Source organism: Eupeodes corollae, chromosome 3 (genome assembly GCF_945859685.1).
Source record: "Eupeodes corollae chromosome 3, idEupCoro1.1, whole genome shotgun sequence".
Taxonomy (NCBI): Eukaryota; Metazoa; Arthropoda; class Insecta; order Diptera; family Syrphidae; genus Eupeodes; species Eupeodes corollae.
Genome location: NC_079149.1, coordinates 23,722,011 through 23,737,064, shown reverse-complemented (window position 1 = coordinate 23,737,064; position 15,054 = coordinate 23,722,011). Strand labels below are relative to the sequence as shown.

At 29.9% G+C, this 15,054-nt stretch overlaps 1 protein-coding gene across 3 annotated transcripts in view; it reads left to right on the top strand.

The window, feature by feature from the left end:
• The first annotated feature begins 14,482 nt into the window (after positions 1-14,482).
• The window catches only part of LOC129952650 (rho GTPase-activating protein 17-like), a 76,848-nt gene continuing 76,276 nt past the window's right edge, over positions 14,483-15,054 (top strand). The window contains exon 1 of one of the 3 annotated variants that reach the window (XM_056065394.1): positions 14,483-15,052. The gene's annotated coding sequence lies outside the window, so the exon portion shown is untranslated. The remainder of the gene's footprint in view (positions 15,053-15,054) is intronic. The other 2 variants (XM_056065395.1, XM_056065396.1) reach the window with 2 other exon arrangements.

The following is a 15,054-nucleotide window of genomic DNA, read 5'->3' as shown; positions in this document are numbered from 1 at the left end:
CATTTCAACCTTTTTAAAATTTTTAATAACATTAATAAGGTTTAAAAAGATAAAGTTTTAGGAAATAAACAAAAAAAAAAAATTAAGTAAAGAATTTTTAGCCAAATACTCAAAGATAACGCGATTAATTAGGGGTAGGTGGTTCCATAGTCTGACGGCACAAACAAAGACTTGGCGATGAGAGGCAGAGCAAGTGAATATTGTTTGAATAGGTACAAAAGATAGGATGGAAGTAGAGAACACAATTTTGTTATAAAGATAAGATGGCTCCTTCTTTGCTACGATGCCATTCAAAGTCTTTTAAATATTGTAACTTAGATATGCGTTAAGGTAAAACCAAGTAAATTGTTCTTATACACGGAAACATGATCATAACACTTAAGATTTAACACGTATCAAATTATGTTGTTGAAGGCAACATTTAGGTTTCTTTTAGATTCTGAGCTATGACTGCAAAATTAATTAAAGCTTTTGCTAAGTAAAGTCTAATATTTTGTGGTGTATGCTTCTGTGTGAAGGAAAGACATCCGTAAATTTTACTATAATGTGTTGTAAGTTACAATCTCAAATAAATGTGGAATTAAACCATATACTAAGGTTCTTTACTTGATCAACATACTCGACTACCTGGTTGTCAATTTTTATGGGTGGAAATTAACTGAGATCGAGCTTATGTTTATAAATCACCATACATTTAGATTTTGTTGGGTTCAACCTCAAGTTATTCTCCTCTGACTAACAATAAATTCTATATAAGTCTTCAATAAGTAGGTAAGCACTGTTTTCAATAATGCCCAATTTACATCTTAGACGAATCTGGAAATCGTCTACATACAAATCAATGGACGAATAATGCATCTGGGTTGGAAGGTAATTAATACACATGCAAAATACCAATGGCCCTAGTATCAACCCTAAAGCATGTTTATCTACAACGACAGCTTGTTTTCTCCCAGAAAGGTTTAAAAACATTAAAGCGAATGCTGAATCTTTGAATTGAAACAGCCTTTTCATTTTGAAAATAAGACCACTGTGATTAACGGTATCAAAGGTTTTTGAGAAGTCAAGTAAACCAAAAAAATGATACTTGATCATGGTTAATAGCACATCTTAGATCATCAGTTACTTTAATGATAGCAGACACACAACCATTATTTATTTTAAACCGGATTGTTATTTTTTTTTTAAAACTCGAGATCTGTCTATGTACAATTTTTTTCTAAGACTTGTGAAATAAATGGAAGAACCGATATTGGTCTGTATTCGGGAGATGTTAAGCGAGTAGCAGGTTTCTTGATCACAGGAATTACTTTTGCAACTTTTCAGGTATGAGGAAAAAAGCTTGTCGTAATGATTGTATTGAAAATAAGCGTAAGGGTGGGAAGCATGTGAGGTAGTATTATTTTAATAAACCCAATGACCTTAGATTTAATTTTTAAATATTTTATTATATACCTACTTCAAATTAATTCACTTAGACAGTTCTAAATTAATTATTTTTATCATTTTAAAATGACAAAAATGGTAAAATGGTGTTGATGTACCTTTTTATGGTTTAAACTTTTATAACTTTTAAAAACTTTTTAAAAAAATAGTTCAAAATTACAAATAAATCTTCTTAAGGCCTAGTATTGCACTCAATAATAAAATCAGCTGATTTCTTCCAATATGTCATTTAAGAGGTATTCACAATCTCAAGAAATCGAAAAGATTGCTTACAATATTCTTCAATAAAAAAATTTGAAAAAATTGTGAAAAATTTGTTGAACAAATAATAAAGACGTACAACACACTTGTAAATAATTCAATAAACCAAAAATGTACTGATCATTTAACAATGAAATCAATATTATTACTCAAACAATTATTCCGAAAAGTCTATGGATACTATAAATGTTGATTTTGTCTATTTGTCTATTATATCCAAGATTCGTAAAAAAACTAAGAGCTAAGCTTGGCAGAGTTTTCGGATTCTCAAACCACGACAACGAATACAATGTCCTATATGATAACATCTAGCTTTAAGGTCTTTAATTGATTGTTCAGCAATGACCTAGACCAAGCAAGTGGTTTTATTAAAATGTTAAATCAAAAGATATCGGTGAGTAATTATGATTACTAAATTATGATTATTAAAATCAGAAAACGTTTCTTAAAAAACTGAGAACTTATGACTGCAATATTTTCAGTATTTAATTTGGTGTGCAACTTTTAAATGTCAAATGTAAAGAGATGACAGCTGTCCAAAAAGCGAGCTTTTATTGATGGAAAAAAACTAGATGAATTATGTTAAATCCAAGTATAGAAGTTTTTCATTGAAATAATAAAATCTTTTTTTAATGGAATTAATTATTTTTCTGAATTAATTTGATAATAAAAAAGAGGCTGGGATGCGACCCACACTGATAACTTCCCATCGCGTCTGTCGATTTGTCTTGCTTAAAAGTTTGTCTTTATGTACTCGTATCAATTTTTACCAAATTTGCGTACTCTTTTTGTAGATTTTATTTTTTATATGAAAAAACGGACTGTTGGATTTTTATATTGAAATTACTGAATATCGAAAACAATATTTTCTGTGAAATAAAATAAGTTTCAAGCCAATATTTTTAAGTTTTGAAAAGCTATTTGAGCCGAAAGTAAATTTTTTCCAAGTATTGTTTTTATTTTAGAGTTTTATTTTTTGTAAAAAAAACTGTCAATTCGATTTTTAAAAAATTTTACCAACAATATTTCTTATGAGATAAAATTACTTTAAAGCCAATACTTAAAATTTTCAAAGAGATATTTGAGTCGAAAATCAATTTTTACCAACTTTTATAAATTATTTTTTTTAGGTTTTTATTTTTTGTAAAAAAAACTATCAATTCGATTTTTTCAAACTTTAACTGAATGTTGACAACAAGATTTTTTGAAAGATAAAAGATAATTAAAGCCAATATCTCAATGTTTTGAAAAGATATTTGAGTCGAAAATCAATTTTTACCAACTTTTATACATTTTTTTTAGGTTTTTATTTTTTGTAAAAAAACTGTCAATTCGATTTTTTTCAAACTTTAATTGTATGTTGACAACAAAGTTTTTTGAAAGATAAAAGTAAATAAAAGCCAATATCTCAAAGTTTTGAAAAGATATTTGAGTCGAAAATCAATTTTTACCAACTTTTATAAATTTTTTGTTTAGGTTTTTATATTTTGTAAAAAAAACTGTCAATTGGATTTTTTTCAAACTTTAATTGTATGTTAACAACAAGATTTTTTGAAAGATAAAAGATAATTAAAGCCAATATCTCAAAGTTTTGAAAATATATTTGAGTCAAAAATCAATTTTTACCAACTTTTATAAATTATTTTTTTTAGGTTTTTATATTTTGTAAAAAAAACTGTCAATTCGATTTTTTTCAAACTTTAATTGTATGTTGACAACAAAGTTTTTTGAAAGATAAAAGTAAAATAAAGCCAATATCTCAAAGTTTTGAAAAGATATTTGAGTTGAAAATCAATTTTTACCAACTTTTATAAATTTTTTTTTTAGGTTTTTATTTTTTGTAAAAAAAACTGTCAATTCGATTTTTCTCAAAATTTTTCAGAATGTTGAAAACAATATTTCTTATAAGATAAAATAAAATTGAAGCCTTAATTTCAAGTTCTTGAAAAGATATTTGAATCGATATTCAATTTTTACGAACTTTGAGTAATGTTTTTTTTTAGATTTTTATTTTTTATAAAAAAACTGTCAATTAGATTTTTCTCAAAATTTTATCAGATGTCAAAAGCATTATTCTTCGTTGCACAAAATTGTTTTAGAGGTAAAATCATATTTCGGTCGTAAAATTTTGGATGTGACAAATTTTTTTTTTCAGTTTTATTGATTTAAAAAAAAACCGTTATATTGATTTTTTTCAAAAAATATACCTGTTTGGTATCACGTTACAATCTATTTTATAAAATTTAATTCAAGTCTCTAGCATTTTTGGTTCGTAAGATATTTAGGGTTAACCAAAATTTTCACCATTTTTTCAAACTGCTATAGTAAAAAAACCACCCACGCAATTTTCTTGAGAGCCCTTTCTGCATCTTTCTGCCTTATTATCTGTATAACAAAATTTATTTGAAGTCGATATCTCTTCTGGTTCTTGAGCTATGGACGACGAAAAAAACGTCGCGAACGTACGGACGTACGGACGTACGGACGTACAAACGTACGTACACACGCACGCACAGACATCTTTCTAAAAATCTTTTATTTCGACTCTAGGGACCTTGAAACGTCGAGAAATGTCAAAATTTTCAATTTGACAAATCGGACCCATTACAATAACTTCCTATGGGAAGTTAAAAAGAGATCATTTAAAACGTTGTCCTTTTATATCTTCGCACAATGAAATTGTAAAGCAACAAAATTATGACACTCATTAAATAAATGAGAATAACAAATTGGTCTTGAAACAAATTTATTTTAAAATGAGGGCTGATGAAGTCGTAATCATATTATCATGATACCATACTTGTCCAAAAATACGTTCTTGCGTAATACAAAACGAGTACCTGAAATAGCATTATGGATTTTATTTTATGTTTCCTGTTTCAAACGTTTTAATTGTGAGAACATCTTCTTTGCAATAGAACATGAAATTTCAAAGAATTAAACCAACACATTTTAATTTTTTTTTTGTATAATTAAATATCATAAGGCGTCTTCAAACTAATATTTTAATAGCCATAATTAAGATTTAACAACAACTGTGGTTTCAAAAAAAGATTTTATTACTTTTGTATAATTTGTTAGAAAAAAAGCAAGCAAAAAATTAAAAACAAAACATTAATTTTATGATTTTACTTACTTACCACATTAAGATTCTTCTGGGATGTAAAACTTTATCTTTTCTATGCATAAAGCAAGTTCCATTAAATTACCTTCAAATTAAGAACCATCACAATGAATTGCTTTTAGGAACATTAAAATCTCATAAATGTCATTAAGAAATTAGCAAAATATTAAATTTATTGCTAAAAATAAATATAATTACATATTTCCAAAAAAAAAACATATAGATTAATACTGAATGTAATTACAAAAATACACTAATTTAACTTTAATTTTAACACGGTAAGCGTGCAGACAATTATTTCTGTGAGAATTTTTAACTTGGATGTTAACAAAATGAGCTACATTTAGTTGTTAGTACAAAATATCATTTATCATTAAATACCTCTGCAAGTAGTTTAGTTTTGTGACGATTTTTTAAATGTTCGTATCACTTTATCTCTTGTTTATCTTTTCTGCAAAAACACCTCTTTCCGGTCACTTAAACCACTTTATCTGGTACCTCCGAAATCGTAAAAGGTTATTCAACTTAGAGATTCAAGCCTTATAAGAAATATCGGCTTTTTAGATCTGAAAAGTATAATTCATAAAGATTACGCATGTTTTCTAAATACAACATTTATGTTTAATGTGAAGAAGAAACTTTTTCTTTATAAACAGGTATCATTAATTTTCAACTAATTATCAATTCAAGGCTTATAACAATATTATAGCCTTACGTGATTTAATATCAATCTTACCATATAAACGACGATCGGTGACAAGTTATTGATGATACATTTTTCCTATTTGCATTTGCTGATTTCTAAAAGGAAAAATTAAAACTATTAAGCTTCTATCATCGAATTGACATTGACTATAATGAACGCACCCACCCATGTCATATCATCACTTATTCAAACAACGATCGTGTTTACTTTAGAATCGATTTAAAGTCGTGAATTTTTTATTTATTTGTTGTTTTCTTAAATGTAAGACAATTTGTATTTCAGAAATAAAAATTTAACCATACAAAATAAAAATTGGCAATATGAAAACAAAAAAAATTTAGGAATTTATAAAGACACACAAGGCTTTTCTTACTTCAAGCAAATTTTATATTGAATGACTGAAAATAAACAATAATTTAGTTAAAACGGGAAAGAGTTAAAGAATTTAAAAATTATTCTAGCTTTTGTTGATTTAGTCCTATTTATTCCATTGGTGTTAAATTCTTAAGCTTATTGCTTGTGGGTGCCATCATATTATTTTTCTGGATGTTTTCAAAAAAAAAAAAACTTTAAAAATTCTCCCAATCGGAGCTAGTGGGAGGTGTGTGGTATCACTGAATTATTCATTAAGTTTGTGGTGTTATGTTGAAGCTTCTGCTTCTCGAGTTATTTTATCTTTCTTCTTTTATTGCCATTAATGTATCTAATAACTTAAAATGTGTTTCTGTAACCAAGTTTCATAAACCTTTGCATTATTTTTTGATTTTTTTTCAATTGGTGTAGTAATAACTTTTTACTGTCGGTTAAAATACACCCAATACTTACTTACTTACTTATTTCGTCGGCCTGGCTGCAATATTTGCCAAAATGTTTCAAAATGTTTCTCAACCAATCCCAGTTCTTGGCCGACAATATGCAGTTGTTCAACCCAAGACTCAGGGTGTTCTGTTCTACGCCATGCTTCCAGAAGAGGTAAGGTTTTCAAAGCTGTCTTTTACCGTCTTATCACACCCCAAAGGACTTTACGGGAGGGTTCTACTTCGCTCTAATTTTTAAAAAGACTCAATCAATTCTTACTTGTTTATTTCTGTAAACTTAAAATAAACTTTAACACAACATGAACTTTTTTTTAAAATTGTTTAAGATTTCAGAAGTTAGTTCTTTTGAAGAATTGATTTCACTTGCTAAGTGATTTTATTGACGATGAGAATGTCAATTTATTTAACATAATGTGACAAATTATGTCAAAAACGAAGAATAAATACAAAATGTTTGTATTTTCTTCAGTCTCGAATAACTTTTGAAGGAATAAATGTAGCACATTTTACTTTATAAACCCACATAACATAAGATTAATTTCATAATGAAACACCCTGTATAAAATCATATACAATTACATTCATGTTTTACCTAACTTATGTAAACTTGTTGAACTTTTATATTATGTGAATATATTTTATTTTAAGCGGAACAATATCGAATTTACAAATGATATTTAGAAGCCGAAAGAAAGTCATTTTTGGTGGTGACTTAAACTGTCGCTATCGACTATGGAATTGTCTCAGGACAAATTGCTGGGGCAACGTATTGTATGATGTCAACGAGACACATCCAAATTTTTCTTTACTATACCCACCCAATTATACATATGTTCCTACATCTAAATCTAAAAGTCCTTCTACTTTAGACTTTTTTATTACAAATATACCAACTTACTGTTCCAAGCCATTAACTTTTAATAAACTAGGGTCTGACCATCTCCCTGGAAATATGAATATGAGTCTCCGACCACAAATTAACCAAATCAGATTAGGCTATAAATTGGGACTTATTTTCATCCTTTATTAACAGAAGCTGCAATAACATTTCTACTACCGCGGTAAACAGCACAACTCAAATTGATTCAATGTGCAGTAATTTTGTTTCCCTGTTAAATAGGGCTGCTGACTTTGCAATACCTAAGTGCCTTGTAAAAGATTATCATTCAGCTCGACTGCCTAGCAATATTTTACTTTTAATAAGACTTAGAAACTTGGAAAGAAGGAAATGGCTTCGCTATCGTTATGATAGCTTCCTAAAAAGTACAAAAATTTTAAACACAGCAATAGCAAATGAAATTAAAAATTACAGAAACTCTCGTTGGAATAATCTCCTTTCCTCCTTCGAAAAATCAAGTAAACCTTTTTGGAAAGTTGCCAAGGTTATAAAGAAAAGAGGTTCAAGTATTCCACCTCTCAAATCGAATAACGAATTGCTAATAACGGCAAAAGATAAAGCAAACCTATTAGCTTCAAAATTTTCAAGGAATCATGAAATAACTGCTCGTTTTAGTGACGACAGTACTTCTACTGATGTATTAAATACAATTATTTTATGTCGAACAAACTGATTTGAATTCTGTTTATCCTAGTAAGGTAAGAAAATTGATTCAAAGTTTAAAAAATAAAAAGTGCCCTGGCATTGACGGTATAAGCAATATCCTTTTGAAATCTGTCCCCCTCTCAGGCTTACGATACCTAACTTCAATTTTCAATGCTTGTCTTAAATTAAGTTACTTTCCAGATTGCTGGAAAACTGCCATGGTGATACCAGTTGCAAAGCCTGGTAAACTAAGAGATGATGCTGCCAGCTATAGACCTATAAGCTTACTGAGCTCTATAAGCAAGTTACTTGAAAAAATAATCAATACAAATCTTGATAATCTCATTGCGAATAATATTCTGCCTGATTATCATTTTGGTTTCAGACCCTTCCATAGCACCATTCGATACGGTCTGGCACGACGCATTAATTCACAAACTTGTTAAATTTAACTTTCCAATGGCGACAGTAAAAATTATTCAAAGCTTTTTAAGTGGGAAAATTTTTTTAGTAAAAGTACAAGACAATTTATCTTCAGTACATAATATTCCATATGGAATTCCTCAAGGCACAGTACTTGGTCCCATCCTCTTTAATATATTTGTCTCCGATTTACCAAATCTTGGAAATAATATTGGTATTGCAATGTTTGCTGATGACATTGCTATTTTTACATCGGGCACTTACTTTCGGGACGTCTGCAATACGTTGCGAGTGAGTGTTTCTTCAATAGAAAAATACTTTTTTAAATGGAAGATTAAAGTATATCCTTTGAAAACGCAAGCTGTTTGGTTTACAAGGCGTCGAAAATCTTGTTTTCTCCCAAATAATGTACAACTTCGAATGGGCTCTGTTAATATTGACTGGTCCGAACATTGTCGATATCTTGGGGTTATATAGACAAAAAATTCAATTTTCACAAACATACACTGCCAATCACTAGGATGAGGCCACATATTTTTCAACCGATTTTCGTTCTTTATACCTGCTGGAAATTTCGTACCAATAAAAATTTACTACATTAGAGTAGGTAGATATTTTCTTTAAAAAAAGTAATAAATTAAGGGGTTAAATAGAAAAAACAGTTGGAATTTCCCTACATTAATTAAAGAGCTACTTAAAAACAGTATGAAAAAGTGCGTCACTTGGATGAAAAATCTTATAAAATATCAAAAAAATGAAAGAAATGTTTACAGTTTTTGGTTTTCAAACATTTATTTATTAAGTTTTTCTCAAATAATAATGATTATGCCCCCCATTTTTCGATATGACCTCTATTAGACGGTTTGGAATGGAATCATAAAGTTTAATTAAATAGTCAAGTGAAATCTCGTCCCAGGCATCACGGATAGCTTCAATTAAGGAGTCCTTGTCTTCAAATTGTCTACCGCCTTCATAAACTTTTCGAGATAGCCATGCCCATACGTTTTCGATTATGTTCAAGTCCGGTGAATAGGGTGGCCATGGCAAAAGCTCTACGTTTTCTGATAAAATCCAGCTTTTGACAACCCTGAAAGTGTGGATGGGGGCATTGTCTTGTTGGAAAATCCAAGGCAGAGGTCCAAAAATATTTTTCATCTTCGGAAATGAGCGTTCCAACAAGTATTTGTAGCTATTTCCGTTCATTGCTAGAGAAAGAAACTCCAATTCGATTTTGTCATAGTAGGTGATAGCTCCCCACACCATAACACCTGATGTACGGCTGTGATGTCTTCCCAAAATTAGTTCCTCTTTTCTTAAATCATGGAAATAAAAGTTGTAACCATCGCGGCTAAACTTTTTTTCATCCGAAAAGACGACGCGTTTCCATTGACTGCTCCAAGAGACATGTTCTGTTGCAAAGTTTATTCGCAGCTCCTTGTGTACTTGCTTTAGAACAGGTTTCTTTTTGAGTTTTCTTCTCTGGATAGTACCATCTTTTCTTATTATCCTTCGGACTGTCGAAATACTGGCTGATACTCCGCTTTTGGACCTTATTTTAGTAGCTGATTGAGTAGAATTTGAAGCAATACGTAAAATTAACCGCTTTTCTCGGGATGTTGTTGCTTGGGCTGTGCGTCCTTTTTGGTTTTTTCCATAGTTTTGAGGATCAGCAAGATAGTTGTTTACAACTATCTTACTTCTGTTCAGCTTCCTTGCTATTTCTCGGCTTGAGAGCCCCACTTCCTTGAAAGCATCGATTTGTCCCCTTTCTGCTACTGTCAACGTCTTTCCGGAACCCATTTGTAGTTGAAATTTAATAAAAATAGTTATTTGTAAAACGTTCTTAGATATTGTAACCCAAATTTTGAAAAAAATTACTGATCTGAACTTCTACAACGAAATATTCGCAATGGCCCCATCCTAGTGACTCACTTTTTTATATCCTTTTTAGGTAGCTCATTTATTATTGTAGGGAAATTCCAACGGTCTTTTCTAATTAAACCTATAATTGTATCACTTTGTTTTAAGAAAATATTTACCCACTCTCATGTAGTAAAATTTTCTGGGTTAAACAAATTCCAACAGGTATCGGACCGAAAATCGGTTGAAAAATATGTGGCCTCATCCTAGTGATTGGCAGTGTATATCTACAACTATTAACCAGATAAATCTATATAAAAGAATTTTGTACTCATTAATATGTAGAAGTTCTAAACTTAGCAAATAAAATAAAATTTTAATGTACAAATCAATTTTCCAATCTATCCTCCTATACGGTGCTCCTGTTTGGTGCGATTGTGCCAAAACTCACAAACTTAAGCTTCAATCATGTCAAAACAAAGTTCTTAAAATGATGCTTGATTTACCATGGTGCTATTCAACTTACAGGCTTCATGAACAAAGCAATGTCAATCTTTTGGACTCCCTTATCGAAAATTTGACACACAAATTCTGATAATGAGCGGATTAAATGTTTATCTCCACCATAAATTTATATATTCATATTATGTATTTTGTACTAAATTATATGTTTTCGATAGAATCTTTGAAATTGGGCTAAACGAATTTGCAAAAAAAATGTATTTAAGAATGTAGAATGCATAAACTTAACGTGGGAGTTTTGCAATATTAGTTTTTAAGAGTTGAATAAGGGTTTTAATTGTAGCTTTCCCTTGAATAATTAATATTAAAATTCATTTACAACTTATTATTATGATATGTTACTTTAAATCTATAGTTGAAAAGGAAAATGTTAATCCTAAATCTCTAAAAAAAAGCATGTTCTTACTAAATGTAAAAGAAATAATTTATATTGCTACTTAAATAAATAAATAAATAAATAAAAAAATAAAATATCGAATGTTAAAACAGTTTGTTTTTTAAATTAACCCATGTTATGCTTTTCTTTGCTAAACCGTGGTATCATTCTGAAGTTTTAAAGAAAACAAAATCAATTTGTAATAAATTTTCGAAACGAAAACGTCTCTTTTAATTCTTTGGCTCATTTTTTATGTTCACAGAATCCTGAGAAATTGTATTCAAACATATTTTAAGACCATTTTACTAACTTCCCATCGGAAGTCATTGTAATTGATCCGATTTTTCGAGTTGAAAATTTTAACATTAACAAAATAAACGATTTTTAGAGACGTGTCGGTGCATGGCTGTGTACGTATGTTCGTAAGTCGGTTCGTCCGTACGTCACGAAGTTTTTTCGGTCATCCATATTTTAAGAAAAAAATCAAATTAACTGTTTTTAATGAATCAAAAAAAGAAAAACTGAGAAAAAAGAAAATTTGTTACCTCCAATATTTAACAAATAAAAAATGATTTTACATATCTCCAAAATATGTTCGTGCAACGAAGAATAACGTTTTTGACATCTGGTAAAATTTTGGGAAAAATTCAATTAACAGTTTTCTTACAAAAAATAAAAACCCGAAAAAAAAACAATACTAATTTACTTTCGTCTCAAATATCTTTTTAAAACTGAAAAATATTAGTTTCAAACTAATTTTATCTCACAGAAAATATTGTTTTCAACATTCATACAAAAAATGAAATCTACACAAAATAGTACGCAAATTTTTTAAAAATTGATGATTGGTTTTCGATATCTCGTGAATAATAGAAGATATTGACTTCAAGTTTATTCCAATGCTACTGAAGTTGGTAAAAATTGGTTTTTAACTAAAAATCTCGTTAACGAAACTAGATTTTGAAATAAAACTGTTTCATTATATGCAAAATATTGTTATTTATTTTTAAATTTTTAAGAATAATTCAACTGATAACTTTTTAACAAAATACGAAAACCTTCACACTTTTAGGCAAGACAAATCGACGGACGGGGTGGGAAGTTTTCAGTGTGGGTCGCATTCCAGCCTCTTTTTTATAGTATTACATTCACTTTTCTGTATTTTGATTGGCGCGTTCCAAAGTAATTGAAATCGGAAAAAATATGTTTATTCAAATTTAACACAAACTGACAAGGTTCGCCTGACAAACGTTATTAATATGACCTTTTTTTGTAGTTTATTTAATTTTTTATGAAATTATGTACAGATAATTTTGCTTACATTAAATAACTTCGAATTGGAAAAATTTGAAAAGATGATAAAACTCCATTCGTGCAAAAAATTAAAAATATATGTTTAAAAAAAAAAAAAACTTTGTCAAGTATACAATTAATTTAAAGTTCGAATTGTTTTCTGTCGAAATATTTGAGACCAAATGGGTAGTATTTTCGATAGGACTTAAAGGTGTATTCATTTTACCACTTGTCGAGAACATCATTCAAATTTGTCATGTGTGTTGTGTCCTGTTTTCATTTCTAAAATGCTTAACCGTTTGTTGTTAATTGGTCAAATTGCATTGCTTAATGGCTATAAGTATGTTAATTCTTGATGTTCATCCAGACCAAAAATTAATTAAAGTCAATTTCTAGACGTAGGAATTTCCTTACTTACTTACTTAAGATTCCTCTACAGTCGTGTGTGAACTAGTGAACAAACTTCTCCATCTAGATTGGTCTCTAGCTAGATGTCTCCAGTTGTGCACTCCCAGTTCGTTGAGGTCGCTTTCCACTTGTGTACGCCAGCTGATCCGCAGTCTTTCCATATTGCGCTGTGCTTTGATTGGAAGACTTTTCGGGCCGAAGTATTGGTTTCCTTTCGCTCTACATGACCAAGCCATCTCATTCGTTTGACTTTAATTCTTCTGGCTAAACGTACGTCGCTGTACAGCCCGTCGTTCCATCTTCTCCTACACTCCCTTTCTATCCATACGGGGTGAAGATCACACAAAACTTTTCTCTAAAAATAACCCAAGGTGCTTTCATCCCCTTTTTCATAGTCCATGCTTCTGCACCGTATAGCAGGACGAGGATGATGAGGGTCTTATATAGCGGCACTATGGTCCCTCAAAAGAGGGCTTTGCAAATGAATTGCTTTCTTAATCCAAACAAACAGTGGTTGGAAAAAGTTATTCTTCGTTTGATCTTAGCGCTGGTGTTGTTTTCTGCGTTCATAGCGAAACCTAGGTAGACGAAATCCTTAACTACCTCAAAGTTACGTCTGTCGATGGTGACGTCTAAAGCCTTTTTTGATTCCGAAAGGTTCGGTTAAGTTGTTACCAAAATGTATGGAGCAGTGCAAAATTTCCATAGTTATTCTGTAAAAACGGACCAGTTTGAACTCTCCTTCTTATGTAAAATCGTGTAAACAAGTATTTAATATATAAAGAACAATATATTAGAACTTCCTACGACTGAAAACTGATCGTGTGATACTCGTCTCTAGCTACAAGTATTAAGTTACTAATAAATAACATTTTCTTAACTCTAGTCGTGTCGCGTCAAAGTTTTTTTAGTTGAACTTGTAAATTTTCAATTTATTAGTATCTATAGACTATATAGCAAAATTTTATACATGAACTTATTCATACTCAAGTTACACATTCAAAAAAGAAAAAAGGTTTGATCCAATAACTCGCATGTCCACCATATTCAAACCTTCAAAAATATAGTCCCAATTAATAAATTGTAATAATTTATTACATTCTAAAATCAATCACGAAAAATCTCCCAGCACGTGATTTATCACTATAGCTACAGCAGCCCAACTCACGTTGTATCAAAAACAATACAGTTCAGATCTTAATACACAGTTACAGTCACCTCCAAGCTATTATTTACCTTAACAAAAATAATAAAAAACAAAACTTTTACTCACGTATCGTTTACGGTCTCAAGTGTATAGTACAATCGCCCATAATGAAATAAAATACCACCGGCTTTCGAATTTCAAAGCTTACAACTTTACATCTCTATATATTATAATTTAATGCAGATATTTACTATATCATGAAATATAGCTACAAACTCTCACGCGAATCGAGGAACCAAAACAAAACTTCAAAAAAAGAAAAAACATCAGTCCAAAACGAGATTGAGAGAGAAATCTGAAATGAATAAAGTGAGAATTAACATCCACAATTCATTTAGTCATTTTTTCTATCAAAATTTATACAAGAGTAAAATACTAAGCTTGTTTAAGGCTATATTCAGTGTCTGGAAATACTTGCTTAGACCCATAAGCTTGGCTTAGCTTCCAAAAACGCAAATGACGTTGTTTTTCTTCCACTGAAGTCCGATGGTCACAAGATACACTCGTAGTCGTAGCTGCTACCATTCACTGTTTTAACTTAACTCTAGACTCTACAAGTATTACCAATAAAGACGTCTTCCAAGTGTGACGAACTTTCAGTTAGATTTCACCATCGGTTGTGGTAAAATATAGTAAACGATCGTCGCTCTTTTTATTTGTTTATCTCGTCGAAGAATTTGAAATATTTTTATTTTCAGTTTTGTATAAAATTTTCGGTTGAAGTTGTGGAAAGTGTTATTTGCTATTTTGTAATTTTATTCAATGATTTTCGATCTCAAAAAATAATTTAAAAAAACAAGTGAAATCGTGGAAAACAAGTTTGTTTTTTTCTGTGGTCAAAAAGATATTCAAAAAAAAAGAAATAATTGTGTGAGATACATGTTCATATAAATTACTATTATTTGGCAATTTTATTATACTCAACCAATTTGATTAATCAATCAAACATAAACAAATCGTGATTAACAAACAAATTTATCTGTGGACAAAAATTTTGCAATTTGCATTTGAAGAAAGTATAATCATACACCAAAAGCTCAGAGTAGACGTCATTATTGTCCACATGT